This window comes from Ceratosolen solmsi, unplaced genomic scaffold (genome assembly GCF_000503995.2).
Source record: "Ceratosolen solmsi marchali unplaced genomic scaffold, CerSol_1.0 scaffold10, whole genome shotgun sequence".
Taxonomy (NCBI): domain Eukaryota; kingdom Metazoa; phylum Arthropoda; class Insecta; order Hymenoptera; family Agaonidae; genus Ceratosolen; species Ceratosolen solmsi.
Genome location: NW_011948412.1, coordinates 26,153,137 through 26,166,874, shown reverse-complemented (window position 1 = coordinate 26,166,874; position 13,738 = coordinate 26,153,137).

The window sequence follows — 13,738 nt, the reverse complement described above, 5'->3', positions numbered from 1 at the left end:
AAGGTTAGGCTTTCAACCCGCGTGATACGAGCCCACGAGGAGCTCGATTATCATCATGAACAATCACGAATTCACGCGCACAGCAGTTCACGGCTACATCAACAAGGATCTTCTCCGGTACTAGAACGGAATCAATAATTGCGGGTTATCCCGGTTCCTACGACGTCGCAGCCGAGAACTCATGGAAAAACGGCAAAAGAAGTAAAAATTCAAATTGGCACTAGTGACGAGTCGAATTCACAGTTTTGCGCTCGCGCACAACACGATTACGGCTCCTCACGAGCCACCCGACTCCGACTCCGACTCTCGACTCCGACTTCGATTCTCAATCCGACTCGGATTCCAACTCTGGCGCGACTCCTCTCTTCCTTCTGACACGCAGACAGACCAACGCGCACTGCTCGATCGCCTCGTGGGAGGGATAGCAGGGAGAGGGCGATGTATGCGGAGGTCTCCTTCTTCGTGTTGGTCGAGTGTATGCACGTAGCCGGATTGTATATATATATATATATATATATATATATATATATATATATATACACATATATATGCGTTAATGTTTACGTTTGTGTGTGAGTTTGATTTTGCTCCGGCGCACTGACGGCGGCAACTCTTCTGGGGCAAAGAGCGCGCGCGCACCTTGGGCCGCTGTTGCCACCGCATGACTTCGTCAATGTCAGTTGCCACCGCATGACTTCGTCCTCTCTCTCTCTCTCTCTCTCTCTCTCTCTCTTTCTTTCCCTCTCCCGCCCTTCCGTAATCTGGCTATCTTTTTCACCCTCCGTGCGCGCGAAATGCATCCGTCCTTTTTTTCCTCATTCATGCTTCTCGTTTGCACCACCATCACACCGCACTACCTTCGCCATCACAACTTAGGCAGGGCAAGATAACGCATCGAGCATACGGGGCGTATATGGAGGATAACCGGAGGCAAAAATCACGACAATCGTCTATTTTCGTTCGGCCCTTTGCTCAATCAACGTCCGTTTGAGCACGTTTCTCCGCGTGCCCTGGCTTTACCCGAAAAATCGGAATGCACCGAGAGACAGAGAGGGAGGACGGAGGCTTTATTATTAGAGTGAATTTCGACGAAGCCGTTTTCGCGTACACTCGACGATCATCGTCTCGGTGGTGGCCTCGACATCCACGGAGGAACTCCACAGCCAAGAGATAACGACTCTCCATCATAAAAGGGGTTGTCTATCGATGAAGTATCCCCATCGCAGGCTGACAGGATTTGGGAGTTAGGGGTTTGGAAATTGAAAGATATACCGCATTGCCATCAACCCCCGCGTGTCATGATCAATGAATGGGCGCCTAAAAAGGTGAAAAAAAGAGTCAAAAAAGGGAAGGATAAAAGCCATAGTTATCCAAGACTGTACGCACGCGCAGAATTTAATCATCGTATCTTTTTCTGCGTGCGCACGTGCGTGCGTTTGTAAATAAATGTAGACTTCAAACAGTTTACAGCGTTACTTTTGATCAATTATACTTACGGGATACCGAATCACCTTATATCTGTACCGCCTTTATCGACCGATAGTCAACGCAATATAATTCAAATATCATATATATTTGAGCTACTGTGTTAACATTTTTTACGGCAATTTGATCGCCAAATGCTTGTCAGTCAGCATACACAGCAATATTAACTTCATTCCAAAATGTACCTTCTATTAATCTCACGCGAATAATTTGTCTAATTTGAAATTGAAAATCGAGCTGAGTAAGCTCTATTTATTTTTTTATCGTTAATTATTTTACGTTTTTAATGCACGGCTTAAGCTTACGAATAAATAACAAAAAATATTAATTTTTTTTAGTTGTTAAGCCTACATACATCGTTGATGAATTACTAAATGTATGTTTAATTTTTATTTCAAATAATCACTCAAATTTAAACTAACAACAGAAATAAGACTAAAACAATTCAATATATGTAATTAATTATTATATTTTAATTGTTAAATTTTAAAATGCTCTAAACTCGAAGGCTATAATAAAAGTATTTCATAATCACCAATGCAACTAACTATCTGCACAGTATTTTATCTAATTATCGTTTATTCTAATTTTATATTTTATTAAACTGTCATTTAAATTTCATAAACTAATTGTGATTATGTCAAATAAAAAAGTAATTCGTTATTAGAAATGAGTGTTACCAACAATTTTTAATATATTATTTTATGACTTCGTAAGTTCTTTTTATATAAATCTGAATATTTTAAATATTATAAAAGTTAACAAATTAGCAATTGTGATTCAAACACCTTCATTTTAAATAAATTTTTAAAAACATATGATTGTATTTTTTTTCTAACTACTAATATTTTTGTATTTAACACTTGCGAATGTCCACAAAATGATAGTATAAGATGTCAAGAACCTTCAATATAATCATTTTTAGATGCTTCGTTAGAAATTTTATATATTGTATTAGTAAAAATACTATTTTATTGTTTTAAAAAAATTTTCAAAATTTTTTCATTTTCTGTTTTTTTTTTTTTTTAATAATTTGTAAAAAAAATCTTAAAATTGGAGAAAATCCTTATTAGTAACTACATAGAAGAAGCAAATACTATTTTAATATAATTATGAAAAATATATTTTCTCTAATTATCTTTAATTATTGATAAATGATTCTTGAAAGCTCTTGATAATAGAACAATAAAATCTAATATTGAATCTTTAATTATTACTTTTCCAATTTTTGCATTTTTAAATTAACTAATAATAACTTATATAATCAAAGCTTGTAAATAAATGTTGATTATATTCATTTTTCAGAGATCATAAATAACTTAAATAAAGCTGATTATATCATATTGATAAGGTTTGTATATCGTTAAAACATAAAATTATTATTTGAATTTAATATTGTATTAAGGAATTAAATTATATACTTCTATAACAATCCTTATACATTTATTATATTGTTAGAGATCTACTATAGTTTCCGTTATTGTCAGTCAAGTTTAGCTTGTAACACAACGTATAGATGCGATGGTCTAAATATATTAATTTCGTCCCAATATAAATCAATAGGTTCAAAATAAATAATAATTATGTGTAGCCGTAAATAACCAGTGTGATAACCAGATAAATACTTGCAAAATTTTATAATATAAAGTACAAATTTATATATATATATATATATAATTATAAAGTATTATAGTACAAAGTACAGAGTATATAAAAAGTACATTAGATACTTTCATTTAAAACTATGTATTGCAAATACCTAATGCTTATAATTCTCGGATGTAAAGAATCGTGTAGTATATTTTGAATGCTTCCTAACGCCATTGATTATATTTCATGAATTTATCGGTTTATTATTTATTGGTAGTTAGTATTAATGCGGTATCGCAGTAGCCATTAGTGTATATCATTTATTTTGAGAATAAAATGATTAATAATTATTATAATTGTAAATTATTTGTAAATACCTTGCACTTGAAGCACGTAGATGATGAAAAAATTGGAAAAGGCATGCCAAAAACAATGTAAAATTAGTCGAGAAAGAGTGCCATTAAATTATGCTCAGTGACCATCAGATGTCGGTAGGAATTTGTAGGAAATAAACCAAAATTTTTATTTGATCAATATTTATAATACGATAAATGCATTACATCTAATACTGGAATTATATTTTTTAGTAAGTGTATTTCATAAAAAATTAATATGTGAATACATATCTAAAAGACAGCAAAAATACAAAATAAATTATGTAAGTAATAAAGACATGATTATAGCGAATGAAAATTTCGAAGAGTTTATAAGCCCCGAAAAATTACCGATAATTGTCACTGTACATATTTTGACTATAGAATAGTCGTTTAGCTAATATTGAGAACTATAATTTCATTATCCTTAAATGTATAAGCAAGCAAATATAGTATTTACTGTAAATCTTCAAATTCAATATAGTATTTCATTTTTTATCTATTATTATGTATTTTTTTTTATAAAATGAGCTTTTATAATTATAATTTAGAATCTGTATTTACATATTATTCGTTTCTTTGCAGATTGTATCTACAGTACTTTCAGAGTAAAAGACCCACAAGTATACATCATTTAAAATAAAAAATTTTTAATACACTTTTTTATAACATCTTACTCTATGATTGGATAAATCAATAATTAAGTGATTCAGAAAATAACAAGGAAAAATTCTTATACTTCGATCCGATATGAAATTAATTATTTTTATGAATGTATAACTGCTACTGATATAATGTGCATAAAATTTGTACATCTATTCCTTAACTATTCTTTCCTTTATTAATTTTTAGAAAATACATATAGGCGATGAACTATTGAAAATGTATGTACAGACAATCAAAATTGAACCTTGTCTGAAAATGGAAATGACCATGATTTCTCTTTTCGCTCCACATTTAGCTTTTATCAATAAAGCCGATTAAAAATTTACTAATTAGCTATTCAATTTTTATTTTCTGTAATATTAAAATTTGAGTTTTAGACTGCAAATTCCAGTAGATGCATTATTCCAAGTCATTGCATTTAAAATCAAAGAAAAATTGAAAACTTCCTACTCTCTAAATTTTTCAGTTAACTTACCGCCAATTTAACTGTAGATGTTTTAATCTAACACACTGGACTAATCACAATTATGTGACGTGATTTTATAATATCTTGATAAAAGCTTTATCGACATTGTTTTAACATCAATGAATAATAGTATTATGCGTTTTCACTCACTACATGTTACATTAATTTATTATTATGGCATACAATATAAATTCTGTATCTTCCATGATAATACTAAATTTTTATCAAATACCATTAATATACTTTATTGCTATCTACAACAATTCGTTTATATCTTATTAATTTAGTCTCATTTTAAATTGTTTATTGGAATATAATAAAGCATGTCCGTATTCAAAATTAACTAGATAAAGTATAAATTTGATATATTGCCCTGACAGATACCATACAATCAAAAATTATTTATATCCTTATTTCAAAATTTTCAAAAATTATTTATATCCTTATTTCAAAACTTTCAAAAATTACTTATATCCTTATTTAGTTTTATTGCAAACGAAGAATTGCTTGTTATCATTGACAATTTGGTACTATAATTAAAATTTATATAAAAAAAAATTATATAAAAAAGGAAAATATTATTGCTAAATAAAAAATTAAATTAAGAAAATGCTTTTGTAATTAATAAATAAATATCTAATTTTTAATAATACTTTTTTTCTTAAAATTTTGTTATATTTACAGTATAGTATAAACATACGCACAAAATAAATCTGAAAATCTTAAGTTTTTTATGAATTGTAACAAAGTTTAAATAATTTAAAATATCGATTAATTACAAGTCTTTTTTATCGATTTTAAGTTTTATTGATATCTTATAAGACTTTGTTTAAATACACATATTCATATTTAGAAAAATTCATTTTATAATTAACTCACTATATTAAAAAAACTTATAAAAAATATAAATATTCGTTTAATATTGAAAAACTTTTATAGAAATTTTATTATAAAATAATTAGTAGTATTCTTAATAATAATTCAATCAAATAAAACATTTATAGTCACTCATCTCATAAGCCTTATTTTCGTAGCTCATTCAAAATAATTTTTAAAGTTGCAATCATTAAAAAATACAAAAGAAATAGATAAAATTGTAAAATATATATAAATAATAAAACTAAAATATACGCTCAAATATAATTACAAATATAGTAATGAAAGGGAAAAATGAAACTTATGGAAGAGCGAAATATGATATCCACAAAAATCCTCGAAATAGAGAGAACGAAAAAAGAAGAAAACTTATAAAGATAAAAAAGTAACTAAGAATACACATGTCTAAACAAAATTTCATATTAATTCTCAAATACTTATATGCAATAAAATAATTAAATTAATAGAGCATACAATAAAGAAAAATTCGATGTAGTAATTTGTACAGTACTATATTTTTCAGTAGATGCAGGTTGTTTTATTGTATGTATTGCAAATATTTTCCACGATATAAAGAAAACAGCAACATCATGACACATTAATTTGAGGCATTTTTAAGAGTTTTTTAAGATCAAATAAATTGCTACAATTATTATAATTTATTAAAAACAACTTATTAATTATTACAAATTAACTTAATTTGTATTTGTAACTTAAATTAACAAATTATTAACAACTTAAATGACTACTATTCTCATAGGAAATAAGTTTATATAAATTATTTATTATGATATAAAAAATCTATTCTCCCGTAACATAAATAATACTCGATTATAATGTATTATATTAAATATAAATCTTAAGTATGAGTTGTTAGTGTCTATTTTGAAATCTAATAATATCGTAAAATTCTTTATACTATTCTAATTAATATTTTTTTTATGTTTGGATAAAAATTAGTTGTACAAGATTATTTTTCCTTTAAATATAATATAAGTGTGTTATAATTAAAAAGCCTTCAAAGATAAAATAATTTACATTAATTAATAAATTTTATACATAAATTTATTTAACATTTTATCTCAAAGCCCTAAAACCCTACGGGCTGCAGAAAACCTATCGTTAATATTAAAGTTCACGTAATAGAATGCAATAATTATATCTTTAAAAAATTTAATTTATATTCATTACTATATTAGATATATTATATACATATATACATATATATATTAGATTAGATAAAGATAAATTGATTGTTTTACAATTTAATCATTTACAATAAAATAGCCTTTATATAAATATATAAATTAAGAAAGTATGAAATTTTTAATCTAAAATATTAAAAATCTTAAATACTTAAATACACAAATCTTAAATTTTTAACTATGAAAATCGTATCACTTATAATTTGCATTCGACAATTCTTCTGTACTCAATTGATTGCATGCAATAATTTTTATATAAAAATTATAAAAACATAAAGAGTATAAAAATTTTATACAACATGATATTTAATAAGTCTTATATGAATTATTTATTTAAAATAATAATCCGTTATGAAAACAATAATATTAAATTTAATTATTATATACCAACTATTTCATGATTCGACACACAATTAGATGGTATATTCACCACTATTTGATTTATGCACAAATATATATGTAGTAAAATACATTTTTTTATATTCTAATAGGCTACATTATAGTTTCGTGGCCACCATTGGAGATTTAATTTTATAAAAACATTCCACTAAAATTAATTTTTAACAATAAATTTTAACAATAAATAATAAACAATTGCTGCGTATTTACAAAATTTTTGTTATTATTTTTTCATTGAATTTTTTTCATTAATAATGTATTTATTATTAATTATTTTTGTAATAGTATTTTATTATATTTTGTTTTAGGATACTTTTTAAAAATAGCTTTTCATTTAATTATTTTGCAATTATTGTATTAAAAAAATCATAAAAATAAAGATTGAAATATTGTTTAAGATTAATATATACGATTATTTCATATGCAACATAACAATAAATTTTACTTTCGTGATTCTCGGTCAAATTTAAAATATGATCCATACGAGAAAAGTAAATAGGTGTACCTTGTATACAGAAGCCTGCCTGTATTTTTATAGTCTATAATTTACAATTATAAAGGTTAAATCTGTATGTAAAACTTATATTATATACTATAATAAAAAAGATTAAAATAAAAAATTTTATTAATTGATTGTTGAGAATTATTTATTTATACAAATCGTAAAATACATCAGTATTTACAAATTCAGTGAAATTCTATAATATAATACTAATGATAAATAATACAAAGTAGTAACATAATTGTTAAATAAAAAAATTAAAAAATAATAATAATGCTTACGTTATATTATGTATTTATATAAAAATATTAACAATTCATACTAATAATAAAAATAAAATATAATTTATAAATAAATTTTTATTTATCAACAGTAGTTTCTTCAATATTACTTAGAAGAACTTACAATAAAATCGTTTGTCCTCTTTAAAATAAAACATGGTTAAATGACTGAAGCAACGTTTATTGCTTTAATAGAATGTGAACTAATTTTACAATGACACACTTGATGTATCTTCTATATAAAACTCGTCGATGGGGTTGAAGAACTAGATAGTTATTACTATTTTCTAACAGTTCATTACGTATCTACTAAAATTATATTTAAAATTAACTTCTAACTATGAATAATATATACTATTTCCATTTAATTTTTGAGAAATTTAAAAGTTCAAATAAAAATCTACGACAGTATAATTTGTCATTAAAAAGCATTTTCTTCGTGGACCTCGAATTAATATGTCGATCTCTTTGTCTTATTTAGTCTTTTGGACAGAGTATTTATCTGAATCTCAAATATGAAACTCAATTGTAAAATATTCTGATCTTTTACAAATGTCTTAACGCATATGTGCATTTCTTTTTCTCCTCCACCTCCACACACACATGTCACACATAAATACAGAACCAAATTTGTTAACCACTTGATATACTTTGAAGTTGCGCTACTATATTATTGATTAATTGATCGTATTATGCAAGTAAATTATCTTTATTAATCTGATGAATTGGTCATTTACATAGAAAAATGTGCAAGATGATATATTGATTTAGATAATAAGTTTTAAAACTCAATTGACAACTAATAAGGGGTTTTCTTCCTTTACCTGGCTGTTATTACTAATTAGTAAGCGATAACGAATGTTTTTAAATATGTCGGCACCACTTGTTACAAAAGATAAGATTCGTAAAAAAATGTATCCATTAAGATACAGATTCATACACATATTTTTAGATTCACATTAAATCATTTGTCACTCTCTTAATACGAACATAACTTATAAGTGAAAAATAATGTATTTATGAAGTATTTACAATATAAATACTGTTTCTTTCTAGATTCAAATTTTTTAAACATAATTTATAATTTTATAGAATAAAGTAATTGAAGATCGCATTGTTTGAGTTTAAATTTTATTTTTTAAAGTAGCAACATTTTAATAACTTATTCTTTTTATTTGATTTATAAGCAATGCATTTCATTAACTTCTTTTTCGTTTGATAGTTATATCAGGTAAGCATAAATTGGGACTAACGAGTTGAAAAAAAAACAGATAAATTTGAAGTTTTAGTCATCTGTTCAACATACTATGTATATATTTGGAAATAATTTAAGAAAATCAGTGGAATAATCGTCTTTTTTTATTTATATACGCTTTAAAATACAAACAAAAAATTTATTTTATATTATTGTAACTTGTAAGTTCATGTTGTATTTTTTTTAATCGTTTAACATATTTATAATTATGATATTTATTTTTATCAAATATTTTACTACATAAATTTTGCATCTTTTTTTAAATAAAAAATTTTATTAGTTCTAACAAAAAAATTTTAATGGATTCTAAAAACTACTTGTGTTTGACTTTTTCAGTAATTAAAGTAATTAATTAATAAAGTAATTTGTTTACTAACACATTCGATATTTAGAAAAAAAATAGTATTATCATCCCAGTTAAGAGAGCAATTTCTTTTATAAAAAATGGTTATTAAATTAATGTGACTCAAATTGTATAAGATTTATTTCGTAACATATCGAAAACAATGATTAAGTTCGAACTGATTGTAATTATATTAAATAACTTACGATCTATCACAATAGAACAGATGCTACAATTATATACGTGTATTATACACTTATTACGCGTATTATAAACTTTGTATAGAAAAAAAACGGACATCAATATCTGATGATGCTTACCCTTGAATTTAGTCAAACTCTATACTTCCTGAAATTTCTGAATAATTTTATTTCAAGAGATATAATCTTAAATACGATACTTTAAAAATATCTCTTCGTATCTGTAATTATATACATATAAAACGGAATAGATTTCGATTGAAAGACTCTATAGATGTGACATTTTTCGGACTCGTTAAAATTATTTTTGTTAAACAAACAGTTTTTTACGCGAAAGGATTTCCGTTTACTCACCCAGAGAAATTACTCCAATTTCAAAAAACGTTATGTTCTTTACATTCTTCCATTCTAAATTGTTCCTAGTAAAACAAAAGAATTTACTTATTGCAGAAATTGCCAATCACATGACAAGATTCTAAAGGTTTATTACAATATGTATTAAATTAGATAAAAAACGAATCTATAAATAGTTATTTTTTATAGCACAGATTAAAAAAGAATTGAGAAATTGTACTATATATGTATATTGTTGTATGCAAGCGTATATATACGCACGTATGTACAGTTCTCTCGATTATCTTAAAATAAAATTTTAAACTTGCTTAAACTCATTAAGTACTGTGTTTAATGAAACAAAGCACCCAACAAACTTTAGATTCAAACAATTATCCATTCACCTTATTAGCCAATAGAATGATTATTATTATTTATCAACATTCATTGCCAATAAAATAAATAATTGACACTTATCATTTTAATTGATACGCAATATTATCTCGGCATCCGTTTCTCGATAAAAGCATGGAAAAATTATGTGAACAATCGTTCGCAATGCAATGTACAAGCATAGAAAGCTCGAGCTGATAAGGTTGCGTGCGAGCACATAAATTTCGCTTCAATGCCTAAACTACCGACGCATGCGTGAGTTAAAATATTATACTGTTGTTCGACGATAAGCCACCGCCAAGTCCGTACGAGGTATATGCGTTGACCCGTTTGTCTTAGATAGAACAATAGAAAAATAGAATAATAACCAAATTCATGTTTTCAACCAAAATCATGTGCGACGATAGAAGTTGCAATCGTTTGATTTATAATTTTTCATGATTGGGAAAAGAGTCGTAGGATAAAAATTAAATGCTTTGCTTGCAAATTATTCCTTCAAATTTTTGTTATGTCATATAATTTCATTTAATCAAAAAGTCGGAAACTAAACAATTTAATAGTCGTAAAAGCTCTTAAATAGATTTGCAAGAATAAAGTTCTTTAATTAACGTCACGAAATACTTCTTGCAATGCCAATAAAATATTGTAAAATTATAAAATATTATGATTGCAAGAACTACTTATTTAATGAATAAGTGAAGTTTTATTAAGAAGTGAAATATCATGCAAGATTTTTAATAATTCGCGATGTGTATTAAAACAACTTCAACTTTTACTTATTATCGAAAAAATTTTTATCTGATATTAACAATTATATTATATTGTAAAGAATGGCTAATTCTTCTATTTGTTTAACTCTTACAAGAGATATACATTTAATAATAATTTTAATTTAGGACTGCATCGATAACTAAACACCATTTTAATTATAATGATTAAAATAGTCATAAATACAAGGATTTAAAAATTTTATTCTATTTTATTCAAATTTGACACATACTTATTTAAAATTCCACTTAAACAATTACTTTTTTTGCTTTTCTTTGTAAATAAATAGTACATTGAGTCGGTGTGTAAAAAACTGCATCTTATACATAAAAGTAATTGTTTAAATTTGTTGTTTTCCGATATAAACGCTTTTTCATGATTTACTGAACTAATACATTTTGTAAACAATGCAGCGATTTGACATTTAATAATGAGAAAATTAATGTTCATTTTAAATTCGTGAAATATATATTATTGTTCTGATATTGCTAATTTTTATTATAAGTTTATTCTTTATCAAATATTTTTTTTTTTAACACTCGGTCAATAAAAATAATATAATCATATTATAAATGAGCAAAAATTTTGATTTAGGAGTAATCGTGCAAAAACAATTTAGAAGTTTACACGACTGAGATTAAACTATGAAATATTTCTCGTAAGTTTTAAGGCTTAACTTATTTTCCATCTTAATTTCAGATTATGTTAAATAAATACATGAAATTTAAATAATTGCCTTATAAAATACAAACTGTAACAACTTTAACAGATTGATAATCAAATTGCATAATTAATGATTTCCGTATTTATTTAATTAAATTTTATTATAACATGAACACTTCTGAAACACATTTATGAAAATACGTACATTAATAATCAATTAGTGTAACTGATTATTTAATTATGTGATACTAAGGCGATTGCAAAATAAAAATTTGATTGAAGGTTAATAGAATAATTTTACATATAAATTTAATTTTATAAACGAACAAGCACGTGCTTACAAAGTAGTATATAGGTTATACTTTGCATTTGCACACAACTATAATGTATGTCAATTTTTAATTTTACGTTACGCTTTTGAATATATGTCTGCTCGAATGTAAACTTTTTTGTCCACGTCTACTAAGTGACGTACACGATAATTCTTTTCTTAACCGAGGTTACGTCAACAGCTGGAATTATATCAATGAAAAATAACATTAAATTAAATTCATTCACTGATTTTTTAAGTATTACAACACATAAATAAAAGATGCAGTTTATTTTAGTTAGTGCTAGAAATCCATTAAATTTCGATTAGATTCTAAAACCTCCACAAGTAAAAACACGAATTAGTACAATATTTTTTATCTTGAATTTTTTAATTAAAAAATATTATGGGCATATATGAGGATTTTTTTTATTAATCTATATTATTTAAGAATTTATAAGAGAATAAAATAAATATTGTAGTTCAATTTATAAAAGAAAAGTTACACGGATTAACATTTTCATTTGGGTAAAACATTTATTAATTAATTTTATATGAATATATATCGTAATAAAATATTAATAAACACATACTATAATTAATCATTTTATTTATAAATCAAGATCTAAATTATTGTTCAATATAGTTAAAGCAATGTATGTATTGTTTCAATAAAAAAATTGAAAATAATTTATTTTTCTTTGTTCTTCATAGATTAAATTGAAATACTTATCACACAAAAATAAAATATTATTGGTAATGAGAATTACATAAAAATAAGATAAAACCTTAAGGTTTTAATAATTATTTAATATTATTATTTTATACTTCATTTTTATTGTATTTCTATTGTATTATAATAATAAAATTTTTCTTCACAAACCCAGGCAATTGGTAATAAATATAAGATATTAATTCTCAAATCAATAATCAAACATTCCATACAATAAATTAAATGCATATCTAAGATTCAGATAATTGATAAAGAATAGAGTTTAATTTAATACTGATTTAAGATAATAATATTTCTAATACATGAATCTGAATTAAATTTAGTAAATAATTATGAATATTTTAGGATTCAGATCTTTACTAAATAAGAAAATATTTCAAAAATATTATAAGAGGTTAGAAAATTAATTAAATACTTTTAGGTCATATTTTATAGTATTATTAAAGTAACAATTGTAGCCTTAACTCAATGGTTATACTATTATTATATAATTGGACAAATAATGTTTATAGATCCTTCAAAAATAAAAGGCTTACATTATTTAAATTACAAGTATTTAACAAAATACATAGATCTATAATAAATGATCATTGAGATCTGTACATTTATTTTAATATTTAAGTGCATTATAAAATAGCCAAAGTATTTATAAAACTATTAATAGTTTGTGAATAAAAAAGACACTTGTTATTGATGAAAGACAATATTATATTTCAATATCAGATAAAAAATATTATTATTATCAAATGATAATCTTTAGCATTTGTCAATCCAAAAGAGGAAATAATGTTATACAATTAGAATGTCTAAATAGCAAGACTGTGTACTATATTCCAGAATTTGAATCGCACATATTAAAAATCTATCCATATAAGTATGAAACAAAACCTTAAGCA